We start from the raw sequence: 19,927 nt of genomic DNA on the forward strand, positions 1-19,927 counted from the left end.
GCCTCCACTAGGTGACCCTAAGATGAAGGTAACTGGTAAGGGAGTCTGGGAAATGTAGTTTCCAGACCCAGACCCAGCATCCCAGAGCAGAATATGAAAGGGTGGGCATGGAGCTGAGAGCACAACATAAATAATCAGCACAAGAAGTAAATTTGTTAAGGTCAAGGCATTTCGTCTTTGTACAGAGCCTTTAATATAAAAGGTATTCTATAAATATTTCTTGATTGATTCCTTTGCAATGGAGAGCTTCCTGGATGGCTCAGTGGGGAAAGAATCCACCTGTAGGAGACCCTGCTTCGATTCCTGGGTCAGGAAGATGTGCTGGAGAAGGGATAGGCTACCTACTCCAGTATTCTGGTCTGGAGAATTCCATGGACTGTATAGTCCATGGGGTTGCAAAGAGTTGGACGTGATTTTCACTTCACTTTTTTGCAATGGACTTCTCTCTGAAGCAGATTTGGATTATCAGTTTAAATTCTTAGGAGGAAGTAGTTGTTCTTTTTCAATGTTGAGTAAGATGCCTAGTCTAATATGGATGTTTAATGAAAGTGAAGTGTTAGTTGCTCAGTCATGTCTGACTTTTTTATGACTCCATGGACTGTAGCCCACCAGGCTCCTCTGTCTGTGGAATTCTCCAGGCAAGAATACTGGAGTGGGTTGCCATTTCCCTCCTCCAGGGGATCGTCCCGATTCAAGGATCGAACCCGGGTCTCCTGCATTGTAGGCAGATTCTTTACCATCTGAGCCACCAGGGAAGTCCAATGTTCAATAGAAGCTGTTATTAAGAATATTACAGTTATGTTAAGTTTAAAAATAAAATAAAATTTAAAATAAAAAAAAAAAAAAAAAAAAGAAAAAAAAAAAAAAGAATATTAATATAGTAAATCATCTCTTAAACATCCAAGACCCTCTTCAGAAGTTGTTTTTGTAGCTGGGGTCACAGTTTGAGCTAAGCTGTTTTTTGGTCTAGGATTTGAGCATGTTTGGGCACATTAGCAAAGCAGTAGAGCAGTCTATTTACAGAGGAAGGGAAAAAGCAGCTCACCCTAAGTGAAGAGAAGTACGAAAAGTTCGCTTTAAGGTCAATTGCCCAGTGTTAGAGAAAAAGGCTTAGTGGAACATGTTGTCTATTCCATGAACTCATGCCTAAGTCCTAGAGCTACAAATAAATTATATAATTATATGTTTTGCAATAACGTACATGGGAGTTAGGGAGCTAAAGACAAGAGCAAGGGGAAATAGTGCCAATGGCAAACTGTATCTTGGTACAGACATGAGCGCCCTTCAAGTTAGGGGTTGGCCCCTTTGGCACAGACAGAACTGCAGCAGGGGAGTTTTGTTGGGTTTGGAAATAACAGGAGAAAATACCTCAGTACATCAGGGGAGGGAAGGAGGAAGTCAGTGAATGCCATGGGGTTTCTCAGAGGACTAATTTCTTGGACTGTACCTGTGCAAATCCCTGGAGATTGTTAGAATCCTGTGGAAAAAATTTGCAGGTGGACGGGAGAAGAGTGTGAGACTACTCTGCGAGTTCTACCACAGCTCCGTTTTTAATTTTAGTTTGCTGTAACTTGAGAAAATGGGCTACATCTGAATTTCTAATGTTTTAAGTCAGTAGTTTCTCTAATTTGAATCTAAATATGTAGTTGGTGAAGTCATCTTTCATTCTTTTTAAAGTGAATCTCTTCATTTTACTTTATTTTAATAATGGTAATTACTTCTAGTCATTCATTTTAGTTTTTGTCTTTTCAATAGAATGGTACTAGATTTATATCTTGGATGTACACTGTAAAGAGAAAATAAGATCAAAGGTCAAATGTGTCTTGATTTTTAAAAACTTTATAATGAAAATTTGAAATTAAATTAGTATTTTATTTACCTCATTGAAAGTATTCAATTTATAAACAATTTCCCTAGTTATTTACCATTCGGAGAAAGCAATGGCAACCCACTCCAGTACTCTCACCTGGAGAATCCCGTGGACAGAGGAGCCTGGTGGGCTGCAGTCCATGGGGTCGCTAGGAGTCGGACATGACTGGGCAACTTCACTTTCACTTTTCACTTTCATGCATTGGAGAAGGAAATGGCATCCCACTCCAGGGTTCTTGCCTGGAGAATCCCAGGGACAGGGGAACCTAGTGGGCTGCCGTCTCTGGGGTCGCACAGAGTCGGACATGACTAAAGCGACTTAGCAGCAGCAGCAGCAGTTTTTCCCATTACTATACCTCATTGTCCTTATTTAAAAGATGCCTGTTTCACTTGTATATGTAAAAATTAATGATAACTTATTATATAAAGATATTTGCTCTACTTACCACGAATAGTTGATTTGCCTGTTAGTTTGAAAATGCAACTCAGTTTAAATATTTACTTCTGAAGTTTGCGGAAGAACTTTGGTGACAATTGCATTCAGATTATCTGAATTTTCATTTCTTAATTTCTTTAAATTTTATTTTTATTTTTTCCAGATTAACATCCCATTGTTATCTTGATAAAGTATTGCTCTGGTTTTGAAATTTGATTTTTTGAGAAACAAAAAGTAGGTAGTTTGGAGATAGTTTTTTTTGAATCCTAAGTCATCTTTGGCCTTATTATCCTTATAGATGGCTATCTCCTTCTTCTGTCTTTAAAACTGATTCATATGTCATCTGGTTATGCTGGATAATGATTGTGGTGTGTTCAACTCCAGGTCTGCTATCACTGCCTCCTAAAGCTGTACAAAACATCAAAGACCCGTTGACAGTCTAAAAGACAGATATAAAAACCTTATTTTCTCAACCTAGAGAAAATCCTTATAATCTGGCTATTATTGTACGGCCCCTTCAAATCAGGAACCTATTCAATAAGTCCTGGCCAGTAATCAGATAAGACTTTTCCCTCTTTGGAAGTAAGACTGTCTCCTGTAGCATTGCTTTGAAATCATATCACTAACATTAACAAATTTGGACTATTAGGATATCATTTTGTGATTAAGGCATTAGGAATTAGTCTTTCCTAATTGGTCTCTCTATAAAGAAACAACATGAAAGACTTGAACCATAGACGATCAGGTTTCTTGAACAACTAAGTCAATCCTAGTTTAACTCCATGTCACAGAAAAACCATCTCATTTGTGAAAGCTGACTGCTGTTTGAGGTGTTCTAAGATATTCAAAGTATGGCCCATGGACTGCCTTTTTCAGAAGCTCTTGGAGTGCTTATAAAATACAGATTCATGAATCCAAATCTTTGTGTGGAGGACACATGGTAGAACCACTATATGTTAAGTAAGCATTCCAGGTGTTTTTCATTCATGCCAAATTTTAAGAACTACTTCTGTAAAACAGAGTTAACTCTTTATCAAAAATCACTGAATAGATCTTTTTTATTTTTTGAAAAGAAAATAAGGCTTCCAAAGCTATTTGGGATACAAATGAAGACCAGAAAACAAAAAGCAAAATTTCTGAGTAATAAATTGAACAAGAATTTGGGAATTGTCCCAAGACAGATTTGGGGGGTGGGTCCCAGAAATTTAAAAAATCGTGGGGGAGGTTCTTAGCAGAGTGAGAATCCGAGGTAACAGAGTGGCAGAGTGGGATCTGAGGAGAATGATGGCCTGTGAGAAATTTCCTGTGATGAGAATGGCCAGCGTTCAATGTCAAGTTGCTTTCTATTTTATTCCGTGTTTCCTTTGCTTTTAGGGAAGCAGCTATTTCATCCACACAGGAAAGAATGGGTGGGAAAGTGCAGTGAAGCATGGAAATTGCAATAGGATCAAGAATTTGAAGCAAAATTGGACTCTGACCAATTCCTGTCTTTGGAAATACTGAGGAAGGTTCTGAACTTTCCTACCCTCACCAGGACACAATTATCCAGGACATCCTAATCATACAGTTGGTAATATTACTTATTTATTGCGCACCGGGCATATACCAGGCATTGTCATGCATCATGCCACTTACTCCTGCAAAGTAGATATTTTATCTTAAGATTACAGGTGAGGAATTGAGGCTCTGGAGGATAACATGCCCAAGATCGATCAATCAGTCAGAAATAGAGCTGAGATTTGAGCCCAGATTTACCTGATTCCAAAGCCTTTCTCAGGCTTCCCAGGTAGCGCCAGTGGTAAAAGTACCCACCTGCCAATGCAGGAGACATTAGAAACTTGGGTTTGATCCCTGGGTCAGGAAGACCCCTGGAGGAGGGCATGGCAACCCACTCCAGTATTCTTGCTTGGAGAATCCCCCATGGACAGAGGAGCCTGGTGGGCTACAGTCCATAGGGTCACAAAGAGTAGGACATGACTGAAGTGACTTAGCACTCTCACACATAAGCCTTTATCTCCTCCTCCACATTACATCACACCCCTCAGAGACAAATGAAAAACTTCAGGCTGCTTTAACTGGTGTACCTCCAGATCAACTGCTTTTACCTCCCTTTCCTCTTCCTGACTTGCAACAGTTCCCTATCCAAAGAGGAGCAAATGACAATCAGTGTTCTCTCTGGCTCTGTTCTGAGTTATGACTCCCAGGGTTGCTCAGGTTTGACCAGCAAAATGCTCCCACTTCAATCTCTTGTCCCAGCTCTCTTCCTCACGAGACTTTCCCCCCAATTTCCCAAAAGACAAATCTCCACCTGCTGTTTGACCTTTTCATCTCTTTCTTTCACTTCAACGCATTGTAGCTTGTTAAGAGCTGTGAAGGGTCTGAGATTTTACGCTCCTTGCAAGCTAATAACTTAGCCTGCTACAGTTTCTTGGATGCTAGCAGAAGATCTGAATCTTCTGGGTGAAAGGAGTGTAATACATATGGCATGGGCTTCCCTTGTGGTTCAGCTGGAGAACCAGCCTGTAATGCAGGAGACTTGGGTTCGATCCCAGGGGATGTTGGGAACATCCACTGGAGAAGGGAGAGGCTACCCATTCCAGTATTCTGGCCTAGAGAATTCCATGGACTGTACAGTCCATGGGGTTGCAAAGAGTCGGACATGACTGAGTGACTTTGATTTTCACTTTTTCACAGCAAGGAGCACCAGCTTCCTGTTCATAACAGTTCCCTTGCCTCCCGGGTCTCAGCCAGGAAAATACGGAGTAACCCAGGTGATGCTGCACATGCAGTGGGTTTGCATCAGAGCTGAAGAACCTCAAGCTCAAGAAGCCTACATCTTTTACGATAAGTTACAGGTAACTTATATGTAGAGTACATCATGTGAATTGCTGGGCTGGATGAAGCACAAGCTGGAATCAAGACTGCCATGAGAAATATCAATAACCTCAGATACACAGATGACACCACCCTTATGGCAGAAAGTAAAGAAGAACTAAAGAGCCTCTTGATGAAAGTGAAAGAGGAGAGTGAAAAAGTTGGCTTTTCACTTAAAACTCAACATCCAAAAAACGAAGATCATGGCATCTGGTCCCATCACTTCATGGCAAATAGATGGGGGAAAAATGGCAACAGTGAGAGATTTTTTTTTTGGGGGGCTCCAAAATCACTGCAGATGGTGACTGCAGCCATGAAATTAAAAGATGCTTGCTCCTTGGAAGGAACGTTATAACCAACCTAGACAGCATATCAAAAAGCAAAGACATCACTTTGCCAGCAAAGGTCTGTCTAGTCAAAGCTACGGTTTTTCCAGTAGTCACGACTGTATGTGAGAGTTGGACAATAAAGAAAGCTGAGCACCAAAGAATTGATGCTTTTGAACTGTGGTGTTGGAGGACTCTTGAGATTTCCTTGGACCGAAAGAAGATCAAACGAGTCAATCGTAAAGGAAATCAGCCCTGAATATTCATTGGAAGGACTGATGCTAAAGCTGAAGCTCCAATATTTGCAGTTAAAAAAAAAAAAAAGGAGGTCTATGAAGGCTAAGACAACTATTACTGAGGTTGACAACTACTTCTCTAAATTAAGGAACTGTTGAATAAAGAATCTGGATAGTTGTTTTAATTAACTCTGGCACTGTATGCTAAGTTGCTTCAGTTGTGTCTGACTCTTGAGACCCTATGGACGGCAGCCCACCAGGCTCCTCTGTCCATGGGATTTCCCAGGCAAGAATACTGGAGGGGGTTGCCATTTCCTCCTCCGGGGGGATCTTCCTGATCCAGGGATTGAACCGGGGTCTCTTACCTCTCCTGCATTGCAGGCAGATTCTTTACTGACTGAGCCACCAGGGGAGCCCATAGATAGACTATATGAAAATAAAAGATGACTACACTTAGATCAAAGTGTCAAATAAGCCTGGTCCTGAGTTAAGAGAATGGGGATAGGTAGGGTAGGGCATTAGGAAGGAGGAACAGTGATTGTTCACTCAAGTGCCCTCTTTATATTTAACCTTTAAATACGATGGAATTTCTTGTCGCTTCCAGTAACTGCATTATCTTTGTGTGAGTTAAGACATCCTACCTTCAGTTTACTTCTCCACTTATTTTTTCTCCCTGTGTCCATTTACTTATATCTAAAATCAATCCAGTACTCTTGCCTGGATAATCCCATGGACAGAGGAGCATTGTAGGCTAAAGTCCATGGGGTCGCAAAGAGTCAGACACGACTGAGCGACTTCACTTCACTTCACTTCAAAATCAATCTTTGGCCATCTAATGCGAAGAACTAACTTATTGGAAAAGACCCTGCTGCTGGGAAAGATTGAAGGCGGGAGGAGAAGGGGACAACAGAGGATGAGATGGTTGGATGGTATCACTGACTCGATGGACATGAATTTGAACAAGCTCTGGGAGTCAGTGATGGACAGGAAAGCCTGGCGTGCTGCAGTCCATGGGGTTGAAAAGAGTCAGACATGACTGAGCGATTGAACTGAACAGGTAAACCCATTCAACCTTCACTACAGAAGGAGAAGTTATCATATTGGATGGTAAATAAGGTGTGCCTCCTGCTCCAGTGGGAAACACAATCTCAACCTTCTAAATCTGATATACAAACATTTGGAAAAGATAGTCTAGAGAAAAAGCGCTGGTGTCTCTGCTTACTAGATGTAACTGAAGTATGACAGCTCTGTGAAGAATTGTCTGCCAACGTATACCATATCTCTTTCTACTAATCATACAAACGTTTCCTCTCTGATCTCCTAATTGCATGATTCAACTTTCCAGAATGCCATAACGAACGTCAGAGGACAACATTCACTTAAGAAATATTTATTGGGCAGCTATTAAATGCCAGGCACTGTGTAAGCAAAAGTAGGTTCAGTCCTCCTCTTGAAGGGAACAACAGACACATATGCAGTATATACGCATACCAAATGCTACGTATGTGTGCTCAGTCGTGTCCGACTCTTTGCAACCGCTTGGACTGTAGCCTGTCAGGCTCGTCTGTCCATGAAATTTTCCCAGCAAGAATACTGGAGTGCGTTGCCATTTCCTTCTCCAAACAAATGCTAAAAACTGAGGTAAGTCATAGAGGGAAAAGTACATTAGTTGTAGAAGGGCTTCATCAACAAGGGGTCTTGAACTTGTCTGGGAAGTTAGAAATGCTTTTTCCATACTCAAGTTAAAAGGGAGAAGAAGGTCATGTGCACAGAGCCTGTGCTGTTGAGACTGCAGCATGTTTGAAAATATAAAAGGTAGTGGGGAAGTCTTCAACACAGGAAGCCAGGGGAGAGTGGTATCAGATCAGACTAGAAAAGGCAAGACCTCACATGCTCTGTTAGGTCACCTTAAGAATGCTAGTCTTATCTTAGAGCAGGGAGATGCTGTTTAAGGGTTTTATGTGAGAAGAGGAATAGTCTTACTTGCTTTTAGTAAAACTGTTTTAACTGCAAAGTGGAGAACTGGTGGAAGGGCTCAGATCATATGCAGTGAGACCAGATTAGATTGGTGACAACAGGAAAGAAGTAGGCCAATTTGAGAGATTTTGGAGAGAAAATTGCCAGAACTTGGTGTTGCAATGAATCTAAGGGAGATGTCAGGGGGTGACTACTGCCTGTCTGATTTGAACAACTAGATAGATGAGGATAGGGCTTCCCTGATAGCTCAGATAATAAACACTAATATAAACAATCTGCCTACAATGCGGGAGATCTGGGTTCAATCCCTGAGTCAGGAAGATCCTTGGAGAAGGGAATGGTTACCCACTCCAATATTCTTGCCTGGAGAATCCCATGGACAGAGGAGCCTGGCCGGCTACAGACCATGGGGTCATAAAGAGTCTGACAACTGAGCGACTAAAATGTGCATACACACACATAGATGAGGGGAAAGGAAAACAAGAAGAGTTTATCAACTAAGTTGGTCTAAACTTTGTAACTTTGAGACTTTAAGTGACTAAGTTAATGAAGCAGTTGATTTGGAATTTAGGATAAGGGTCAGGGCTAGAGACACATACCTGGTAATCATCAACTTTTGATGGTAACTAAAATAATTGGGGTGGGTGATGATGTTCAGACCAAGAGATTATAACGAAAACAGAAAAGAACCCAGACTAAATTGTGAGGTACTCCTATATTTAACAGTTAGGGAGAGGAGAAGGAATCTGTGAGGGAATTAGAGAAACGATACCCAGAAAGGTATCGGGAAAAGCTAAGAGCGTATAGTGCCAAAGGAAGAAGAACTATTTGAGGAAATAAGTGATCCAAGTGTTGGGTATTACTCAGAGCTCAAGAAAGATGAGGATTTTAAATAACTTTTATTGATAAGGAAAATGAAGCACTTCTCAGTGACTTGTTCAGTCAGTGTAAATTAGTGTCCCTCTCTGGATTCCCAAAGAATTCATACTGGTGGCCATGCTAGGGTTATTTATGTGTGTGATTCATTCTCTCCACAGAACATAAATTCCCCAGTCCTCACTTGACTCAACCTTACAGCATCGCATATTGTTGACTAATCTATGTCTACTTCAATGGTATTCTGAATTATGTCTTAGTCTCCTCCAAAATAGCTGTTCTTTCTTGTTGTGCCTATACATGTAGGTATGCCCCAAATATAATTTTTAATAATATAGTTTTTTTAAATGACATTTTTTCCCCCTCATCCCTACCCCAATGCCAAAGGAATTAAATTTTGAGGGATAGATTACAAGATTCTGTTTTTTTTTAAAAAGCTCCTGAATAGGAAGCTTTGGAAATTACTTAGAGTTGTCTTTGGAAACCACTAGCTTAGTCTTGCGGAGAAGGCAATGGCACCCCACTCCAGTAATCTTGCCTGGAAAATCCCATGGATGGAGGAGGCTGGTGGGCTGCAGTCCATGCGGCGGATACCAGTCTGACACGACTGAGCGACTTCACTTTCACTTTTCACTTTCACTTTTCACTTTCACTTTTCACTTTCACTCATTGGAGAAGGAAATGGCAACCCACTCCAGTGTTCTTGCCTGGAGAATCCCAGGGATGGCGGAGCCTCGTGGGCTGCCATCTATGGGGTCGCACAGAGTCGGACACGACTGAAGCGACTTAGCAGCAGCGGTAGCAGCAGCAGCTTAGTCTTGGGAGAAGGCAATGGCACCCACTCCAGTACTCTTGCCTGGAAAATCCCATGGACTGAAGAGCCTGGTAGGCTGCAGTCCATGTGGTCACTACCAGCCTGATACAACTGAGCGACTTCATTTTCACTTTTCACTTTCATGCATTGGAGAAGGAAATGGCAACCCACTCCAGTGTTCTTGCCTGGAGAATCCCAGGGACGGGGGAGCCTGGTGGGCTGCCGTCTATGGGGTCACACAGAGTTGGACATGACTGAAGCGACTTAGCAGCAGCAGCAGCAGTAGCTTAGTCTCAGACCAAATAGAGCTAGGGAAGCAATATGGAGAAGCCACCCAACTCACCCACAGTCTGATAAATCCTATTTTAAAACATACAGTTACGCTTCAGTTATTCAGAGATCAGCTTTCCAGCAATTGTCTGGAAGAGGGCCAAATCTGGAAGTTAAGAAAAGGAAACACCTCTCTCTCTTGCAGAAAAAGAACTTTTGAGAGTGAACAACAATGAAAATATCTCAAGATACCACTTTATATAGAGTCACTGTCCTATTTACTGATGGGAAGAAGAGGAAGAAACCAAATCTCCCATTGGCTGATTGTGGATATAAACACCTCAACAATCATTACCTGGAGCCATAAAGAACACAAGAAAGGAGAAAAGAGTAAAAAATAAACAGTAAAGTAGAAAGGATGAGAGGAAGGATCTGAGTGGTTCAAGAGGCAGATGAGAAGAGGAGCAGCAGTAACAGATATTAGAAAAGGTGATGAGAACATTCCAAAGAGAAAAAAAAAGAGAAATCACCTAAGTAGAGACCCTATATACCTCAGCAATCTTTTGGGACTTTAGGTTATGGCCAAGGTATGGCATCTGATGGCCAGTCGTCAACAAAGGATTTCATTAACCACTGTATTCCTTAAAAAGGTAGGGAATAAATACATTTTCAGAGAATTCCTGTTAAAAGGTGGAGGAAAAAAGCACTGCTATTTTTGAAAGGCAGCACAATTAATAAACCGAAATAAAGCCAAAGAAGCCTGGTTACATCACCATTGTTTCTGAAGGGGCAGTTCCTGGGTTAGACTCCCCGTCCCAAGGACTACCCCCATCCCAAGTCTTCTAGAAGAACCCGCAAAAGGAAGCAGCCCAGGGCAGCCCTCAGGCATTATTGCAGCGCCCCCAGTCGCTGGAGGTTCAGGGAAATCTCGACTGCGTTCCCTTCCAGGTCTTCGGGCTGTTGCACAAATTAAGGTAATGGGATTCCACGCGATTTGACTGGGGAAGAGGCTAAAAAACTAACCCCCACATTTTCAACTGCAGTAAATATCTAAGTATTTTTGCTTGCTGAGGAGATCCCGGGCACTAAAGCGTTTGGAATTGAAAACATCCAAGCCCACTTCGGTTGGCTTCCTGTTCCTCGGGGGAGTGTCTTTAAAAGCACCTGCCGGCATTAAGTTTTGCGCTTTCGGAAAGAGGCAGACCCGGTGCGCCTCACAGGGAGCCTTTTACAGTTTGGACTGAGAAATTGTGTGAGTGGTCCCAGGAACGTCCATTATTAACTCCTCATTTCCCTGGTGTCGCCAGCAGCCTGGCCGCCGCGGCGGCTACGACGACTCGGGCGCAGTCGGGCCTCGGGAAAAAGCCCGGAGCCCGGGAGGGCGGTGGGCGTCCCGGCTTGCGGCGAGGTGGGGTTACTCGGCCGTCCGGCGCTCCGGGGAAAGACCGGCGGGGCGGCGGGCGCGGGGCGGGAACGCGGGGTCCGGGCCGGCCGGGGGCGCCGTCGGCGGGGCTCGCGCAGCCGCACTCGGCGAGCCGACTCCGGGCTCCTCCTCCCGGCTCCGTAGTAAGCATGGCGGCGGCGGCGTTCGCGGTCCCTCGGGTGAAACAGAAAGCGGGAGCTACGCGGAGAGGGAGCGAGGAGCGGGGCTGAGGCGGCGCCGTCACTGCCGGGAAACCACCCCAACAGTCAGTGCGCCGGCGGCTGCGGCGGCCCCGAGAGCTGGCTCTGCCGCTGAGGTGGAGCGAGGACGATCAGGAACCCGAAGAGGAGGCACCGGGGTAGCCGCCTTCCTCCGCCTCAGAGCGGCGTGACTCGGAGGTGAGAGCGCGGGCGCTCCCTTCGGGAAAGGCGGGCGTCGCGCCCCGGGGCAGGCGTCACGGAATCCGTTAGGCTGTGTGTGAAGGGCCGGGGCGCCGAGAGGGGGTTCGGGCCCGTCGAGGGGCGCGGCCCACCCCGTCCTGGGGGCGCGCGGTCTGCCGAGCGGGGGGAGTGGGCCGCGGGCGGGACGCATCCGCTTGTCGGGCACCTGCCGGGCCCCAGTCTCTCCGGGAGGCGCTCACGGGGGCGCGGCCACGGCCCCGCCACCAGCCCGCGGAGGCGGCGCGGGGACGCGGGCGGTCCGCCCTCCGCCCCTCCTGGCCGGCGGCCCGCGGCGAGCAGCGCCTCTCCTGGCGGCGCGGGGGTCGAGTGCCGGAGCCCTCCAGGAGAGGATCGCCGAGCGTCCGCAGCGCCCGGGCTTGTGGCCGCCCGGCGGCCGCCGAACTTGAACGCCCCTCTGAAGAGACTTTCCCCCCGCGCCTGTTGGGGTTCAAACCTCGAAAATCCGCCCCGGTGTGTTTGATCTTGTTTGGCTGGTCCCGGTACCTGGCCGTTCCTTCAGCGGGCTGAGTTAACCACCTGTTCAGTCGCGGGGGGGTTGGACTCCAGGCTGCAGTCCTCGCCCTGTTTAACAACCTGGATCTTTGAACTTTTGACACGGCGGTGGAAGGACGTCATGTGTTAGGTAAAGGAAAATGAACTCATAATTTAGCCGTAAAATCGCGGGCAGAAAAGGGGCTATTTTAATTAATGTGAGTCGTTCTTTTATTAAATTGTTAGCGTTAAAAAAAAAAAAAAAACCTTGGGATTTTTTTTGTGGGGGTAGGGGGTGGATAATGGATAGTGGGGGTGCTAGGAATCGTCAATTCGGGATTTTCTTTTGTGAAATTTCATGTAAGTTCCTTTGAACACCTTTGCGTCTGAGCATCTATTAACTAAGAATACCAGGCTGACAGGATTTTTTTTGGCTCTGTAAAGCTCATGTGCATGTAATTTGTGGACTCGAAATTGAGCGGCAAAACGATTTTGCTTCTTTCCGTGTTTTTAGTTCTTGAAAGCAAAATTGGTATTTTTCTGTACTATAAGAATGAAAAGTTGAACTGTTACTATAATATTTTATCACCATGATAGTACCAGCACTACTGCTAAACATATGCCACCCAGGAGCTGGAGCCATATGTTAGGCAGAAACTAATTGAGTCTTATGGCTATGATCTTGTATTTGGATAAATATTTAGTTTTTGTGTATTTGCTAAATCTGTAGTTCTTGCCATCGTGTAAGCTTTTAAATCACCTAAAAATAGTCCAGAGAAATGAGTCTCCTGCCTTTTTGATATTTTCTCGGTTGATTTGATTTTGCTCAAGTAATGAGATAAAAGTGCACACTGAGACAGATGGTGGACTTAAAACAGTGATAAAAAGGATTGGTTGTAACACATCTTCTATAATGTAGTGCCTAAAATTTTGCTTTCAGCTTCTTAACCCACTGATAATTCTTGCCATCACCACTTATACCAGTTAGTGGGAAGAGAGGGTACTGACTTGACAGGAAAAAAAAAATTTTGTTAAACTGTTTATAAATAATTTTGTTTAAGAATTTTAGCACTATCGTAGTAAATTTTATGAAATTTTCTTTTTTCCTTTCAGAGAACATGTCTCAGTTTTCTTGGGTAGGTTAACTGAAATTTTTTTTATCTCAGGCTGGCTGCTTTTAACCACCTGTATGCTTCTGAATGAACTCCCTCTTTTTCCATTTTGTCTGAACCCTCAAAAATCATTGTTTAGGAAAAATTAACTGCTAGTTAACATTGGTTTCAATCAAACATAGGGGTAATTTACTTCTCACAAATTAATGGTATGCATTCAAAAAACCAGATTTAGAATTATCTTTTGATGTCATCTGTGTCATCACTTTCCCCCTTTATATTAGTAACTGAAAGCTGATTTATTTTCTCCTGCATTTAATAATTATGTTCTAATTTTTTAAGTTCTATGGTATAATGTTGAGCATATTTTATTACTGATTAAGGAAAAATTTCTTCCTCTTCTCTGACCAGCCAGGCAGAGGTCAGGATTGAGAGGCTACAAAACGCAGAAAAGAACAGGGATGCATGATTAATATTCTCATCATCTTTTGTAGCTTTACTTGGGTAAAGAGCATTTAATTTATAATTTTAGTTTAGATTGATGGTTAATAGTTATGTCTGTTTAAAAAATATTTGATTATTTTAATGTGTATATACCCAAGGCTTGTGCATCTTCTATTTTGCCTGTATTTTTAAAGTACAGTTTGATGAGGTAACCTAAAGGTTTTTTTTTTTTAATGTTCTTGGTGCATTTTTTTATGAAAATGAGTCTAGATGATGTCTTTGAGAATGATGTAGGGCTGTGCATATGATTTCCAGTTTTATTAGCCAGGTGATCAAAAGATAAATGATTGCTTTCTTCCCTCGAGCAGTCTCTAGCAGATTTCAAATAAATTCACAATATTGTAAATCCAAGGGTTTAGAATGCTCTGCCTGCAATTCCACTGAGTCTTTTTCAGTGCTTCTGTTTATCACATTGCAAAAAGAAAAAGAAAAATGGCCCCTGTGGATATCAGTGTCGAGAGCTGCTTGCTTGAAAGAAATGAATGACCAATAATGGTGAAAGACAGTTTTTTTTAACCTGTTTTGAGAGCTTTTAGTATTTTCTTAATATTTTGGCCTCATTTTATTTCAGAGTGTTATGCTGTGGCCTCCTTATCCCTTGATCTTATCTCCATCCTCCCACTGTGGTAGTTTTGCTTACCTTTCACATATACTTTATAAGTTTGTGGTGTAATCTATGGTCTTACATCAAGTTCCTTTGTATGTGTCTTCCTTTGATATTTCCAATCACTTATCATCCATTACCAGGCCTCAGGCTTTTTTTTCTCAAGATAGAGAGTTGCATGTGTCATCTCTGGAGAGATGACATGCTCAGACGATGGTGAGCTATTAGAGTGGGGATACAAAAGCAATGGGATGTGTTTCCTTCCTTCAAGTAGTTTACAGACTAGTTGGGGATACTAGACTAACACACAAGAAATCCTTAACAAAAAATACAAGATGTCCTTATTAAATTATGTGGTAAGGACTGGAATTTAAAGGAAAGTGAGGCTACTGAGGGCAGGAATGATCCTGGAAGGCATTCAGAAGAAGTCAGACTTGAATCTTAGGAAGGATTTCGGGATCAAGCAAAAGGAAGGACATTCAAGGAGACCAGTCTGAGAGGGTAAGTATCAGGAGGAAGATGAAAAGAAGGTTAAAGACAAGATTTTGGCTAAGTGCCATGACATGGTCAAGAAAGGAACAGGCAAGGCTGGACAGGACAGTTTGCCCGTATCATTGTGAAGCCATCACTGAAAGAGTGCTGCATCTACTTTGACATATTAATAACTTAAGCTTTATGTTTGAAGAATAGCTTATATATTTTATATGTGTGTGTTTATAGCTTAGATCAGGGATCAGCGGACTTTCTGTAGAGTGCCAGATAGCTAATACTTTAGGCCTTGTGGGCCACTTATAGTCTCTATTGAATATCCTTTTTTATTTGTTTTCTTCCAATCGCAGAATTTGACCAGCGGGCCTACTTTGCTGACTGTTGGCTAATAATTGGCTAGTTAATTGTCCATATAGCACATAATGTGAGCTGCCTTACATCATTTGTCTACATGGTTGTTTTGTGTGTTTTGAGTATCATTTATCTTTTTCCATATGTTAAGATAAAAATAAAGAGAACATGCAGAAATAACTTCTATTGTAATTGTTATTTTGTGACCAGACTTCTAGCAACTGCCTAGACTGAGTTTCACAACTAGGAAGTGAAAGAAGAAAAGCCTTTGAGCTAGTCCTTAGAGCAGTGAAAATAGCTACTCCAGGGCTTGATTTAGAATCTGTATAAGATTAAGTATATCAACTGCCTATTCAGGTTGTGTATATTGTAAACTACAGCTGTCATTGTAGAAGCCTTGGCTAGGATGCTGGTGGCCTGCAAGTGACAATTGGGGAGCAGGCAGCAGGAAACAGCGTCTGTAAAAGTAGTTGATGAGGAGTTAGTAAAGAGGAGAGCAGTTGCAACATCACTCAGTAACTCCAAGAGTCACATAATTGACATTCACATTGATGAGCTTGAGTCATCAAGAAAAGATTGTATCACATGTAGATTGAGGCAGAGAAAAAAGACCTAGACGTCTCTTTTAAAATATTTTCATTATGATTGTTTAGAGATAAGTTACAGTGATTTAAAGGGTAAGTATCGGTTATTTTGAAGATTCCTGTACATGAAATACCTCTTTTGAAGTTTCTAAATTTATAGGTGTATGTTTCGGCAGTTCTGTTTCCTTCAGCACATTGTGTTTCATGTACCATTACCAGCTAAATAGTGGTGCTTCAGGTTATGGTTGCATGAATAAAATTGGCTTGGGTTACTCTGTATTTTGTCTTATCAAGAAAGTAAGAATATAGCATGAGAGGTTTCTTTGAATCAGTACATTCTGTATATCAGAGATAGCATTAGGTGTTGGGAAAAGTAAAGATATATAAGATGGAGAGCTGTCTGGGTAAAATCAGTAGAGTTTCTTTTTTTCCTCTTAAAGACATTAAAAGCAGACAAACCAACAAAACCCCCAAACTGAAGTTAACTCTTGCCCTTTTACTTGTACTAGCGTTTTCCATACTTTGTGTATGTGTGTACTGTTTTCAGTTTTAAGGCATTATAGACCTTTTGAACTAAATTTCAAGCCTTCATGAATTGCTACATAATAAAAGTTCAGCTTTTTAAATTTCACTTTAAGGAGAAATTAACAATTCACTCTGCCACCCCACTTTTGTCAGAATTTGAAACAGCTTCATTATTCCAGCTGTTTCCGTTTCCTAGATAGGAGATAAAGAACTTTGGATTTTAGTTCCAGCTTACCCTTATTAGCCATATGATTTCAGATTAGGTGTTTTTTTTTTTTTCAGTCTTGGGTTCCCAGTTCTTAAAATGGAGAGTAATATATATCCTGTTTTCCCCACAGAAATATTGTGAGCATCCAAAGAGATGTTGGAAACCATGATGGTATTAATGTACCATATGTTTTTACATTAATACTACTACATTGGAAGCAGTGCAACCTATTTTTAGTAAGACCAGAAATCACGAGTTCAAGCTTTATCCTCCAAAGTTCTGTAAATAGTAGTATTCCAGTAAACATTTAGTTTACTCAAAACTTTTAACTGCCTTCTTGGCAAAGAGGGTGCACATTTTAAAAGCTTTCTTTCCATTCTTATTAATCTTTCATTGTCCCTATCCAACGCCTGTGTTCCTCTTTGCAGGAGAATACTGATGTATTCCAAGGAAATTCAGCTAGTCTTTCCACAGTGGGATAGAAATATGCAAAAGTGAATTCCTTATGTGTGTGTGTTTTTTTTTTTCAAGTAGATGACTATTTCTGTATGTATAGTAATAAGATCCACTTGAACTCTGACTGGAAAGTTGATTATATTTTTTAAAATCCTATATAGACTGCCAGATATGTGGTGGTACTCTCATTTTACAGATGAAACTATTCTGATTGACTTTCATCTCTTCCTGCCTCACTTCTTGAGATTGCTTATGTGCTAGTTGTTAGAAATACAAAGTAAGTATGATATGTGCTTTGAAATAAACCTTGGCGTAAAAGATCTCTAAATTTGATAGATTGTTCATCAGCCTCTATCAAAAATGTCTGAAAGTCACTGTGTTCTGCTTTCCTTCTTCAGAATCCACATTTTAACATGTATTTGAACAGAATAATTTAAACAATTTAAGTGATTTCTTAGTGAAATCCAATTCCCTAGTGAGGAGGAAAAAAAAATCTGCCTACTTCTCTGGCAGTTCTAAACAGATGTTTAAGTACATTTTAAAGCACAGTTAAGACTTTTCTTTAAAAAGTAATTATATGCTTTCTTTGCAGGAATAGATGTCAAATACAACTGTGTACTTTTGTTGAGATCTAGCTTGAAGGGAGTAATGATTTCATTTACTTCAAAATCCATTTGTCATAAGATTGGCTTAAATAAAAATAAAAGTGAGGACATAATTTTTTGTGATTTTTATTATGTTTTCATTCTCTAAATTTTTTGGTTGGCTTGTGATAGCCATTCTTTTTTGTTTTCCAAAGATTTCTTTTTTTTTTATTAGAGTATAGTTGATTGACCATGCATTGTTAGTTTCGGATATACAGCAGAGAGATCAATTATGCTATGCTATGCTATGCCAAGTCACTTCAGTCGTGTCTGACTCTGTGCAACCCCAGAGACGGCAACGCACCAGGCTTCCCCGTCCCTGGGATTCTCCAGGCAAGAACACTGGAGCGGGTTGCCATTTCCTTCTCCAATGCATGAAAGTGAAAAGTGAAAGTGAAGTCGCTCAGTCGTGTCTGACTCTAGAGAACCCATGGACTGCAGCCTTCCAGGCTCCTCCGTCCATGGGGTTTTCCAGGCAAAAGAACTGGAGTGGGGTGCCATTGCCTTCTCCGGAGATCAGTTATACATGCATCTATTCTTTTTCAAATTCTTTTCTCATTTAGGTTGTTACAGAGTATTGAGCAGTGTTCCCTTGCTGTACAGTAGGTCCTCGGTGGTTATCTATTTTATATATAGCAGTGTATACATGTCAGTCCCAAACTTCCATTGTATCTCTCCCTCCCACCCTTCCCCTCAGTAACCATAAATTCATTCTCTTAAGTCTATGAGTCTTTTTTGTGACAGCCATTCTCAGTCACAGTTTCATTCTTAGACTTGATTTTTTTCTATGTAATATTTTCATTTGCAATATATATTTTCCCTTACATTTTAGTTAGTAGTTTATGAAATATATTTTTGTTTCTTCTGTATTAGGACTAGCTCTTTCCAATACTTCAGATCATTATTCCTCAAATGCCATAGTGTCCTAGAATTATATTTTTTTATCGATTACTTGAACCTAGCCAAAACTGGTCTAATGTGTGTGACAGAGTAGACTTTGGGTAGAATGTGTGGGCAGCTGTCCCTCTAGTTCATCTTCAGGCTGCTTCCAGACTGTTCCTTCAAAAATACAAATTTATTTAAATCATTGCTCAGTTTTAGAAATTAAACTACACTACATTTCCTGCTGTGTCAATTATAATGTATTCTGTCTTTATCTTAAGAGTTTGTACTCTGATGATATCCTGTAGCTGGGCTTCCCGGGTGGTACAGTGGTAAAGAATCTGCCTGCAGTGCGGGAGATGCAGGTTTGGTCCCTGGGTCGGGAAGATCTCCTGGAGGAGGAAATGGCCACCCACTCTAGTATTCTTGCTTGGGAAATCCCATGAACAGAGGAGCCTGGCCGGTTACAGTCCATGAGGTCTCAAAGAGTCGGCATGACTTAGCAACTAAACAACAACAAATTCTTTGACTCTATCTATTTCCCATCACTTGCCAGCTTTGTAGTATACACAGCCTGTGTTTTATGTTAGGCAGGTATAGGTTTGTTGACTTCTTCCCTTACTGGCTGTTATGAACATGAACATATTACTTTACCTTAGTTTCTTCACGTTAAAGAGGGGTAATACAGGGATCTGTCTCCTAGAATTAGCTGTTATAGGGATTAAAAAAGAAAGAGCCTATTTAACATGGCAAGTAAAATACTTGCCGTGGGATACATATATCTAGACCTTTGATAGGTATTTCTAGTCATTGTTAGGTATCCAAATTCTTGTTTTCACCATTTACTTATATATCTATCATTTGTTAAAAAGCTTAAATGTTTTGGATACTTAGAATATGAATGTCACAGAAATCAACATTGTATTCCTTTTGTGTAGCAATTCACACACTTGGATAAAAGGGAAAGGCATATAAAAATATTTTAAAATGAAAAGTAAATAAAATACCTCTTCTCTTATCTCTCTTTTCTTGTGTGAATCCTTTCTGTAGTTTAGTACTGAACTGCTGTATGCTTCCACAGTATGCTCAGAATATCATGAATGTGTACATAACATACTGTAGCATGTATATATATATACATCTCATATATATATATATATATGTCTCATCTGTTAGACTGAACTCTGTGAGTTTGAGGAGTACTTCACAGGTTGGCAATTTTGTTTTGTTTTTTTTCCTGTAAAGGAGCAGATAGCAAGTATTTTAGGCTTTGTGGCCATATGAACTCTGTTGCAACTACTTAACTATGGTTTAGAAGCCTTAAAAATAGCCAGAGATAAATTGTAAATATTAGGTATAACCACATTCCAATAAAAGCTGGCAGGAGGCCAGATTCAGTGCACAGGTCTTAGTTTGCTGACCCCTATAATGCTGCATACCTTTTGGCTGGCGAATGTAAGGCACTCAGTAAATGATAATAATTATTTATGTATTAAATGCTTTCTGTATTCTGTATACTATTGTAAACAACTTTA

At 41.4% G+C, this 19,927-nt stretch overlaps 1 protein-coding gene across 8 annotated transcripts in view; it reads left to right on the top strand.

Moving 5' to 3' along the window:
• Positions 1–19,927, top strand: part of FNDC3A (fibronectin type III domain containing 3A) — a 241,822-nt gene that overhangs the window by 117,933 nt on the left and 103,962 nt on the right. For 2 of the 8 annotated variants that reach the window (XM_055542130.1, XM_055542135.1), the window contains exon 1: positions 10,615–10,930. The exons of 1 other annotated variant lie outside the window; for it this stretch is intronic. The gene's annotated coding sequence lies outside the window, so the exon portion shown is untranslated. 5 more of the 8 variants (XM_055542131.1, XM_055542134.1, XM_055542132.1 and 2 more) reach the window with 4 other exon arrangements.

This window comes from Bubalus kerabau, chromosome 12, assembly GCF_029407905.1.
Source record: "Bubalus kerabau isolate K-KA32 ecotype Philippines breed swamp buffalo chromosome 12, PCC_UOA_SB_1v2, whole genome shotgun sequence".
Classification (NCBI taxonomy): domain Eukaryota; kingdom Metazoa; phylum Chordata; class Mammalia; order Artiodactyla; family Bovidae; genus Bubalus; species Bubalus kerabau.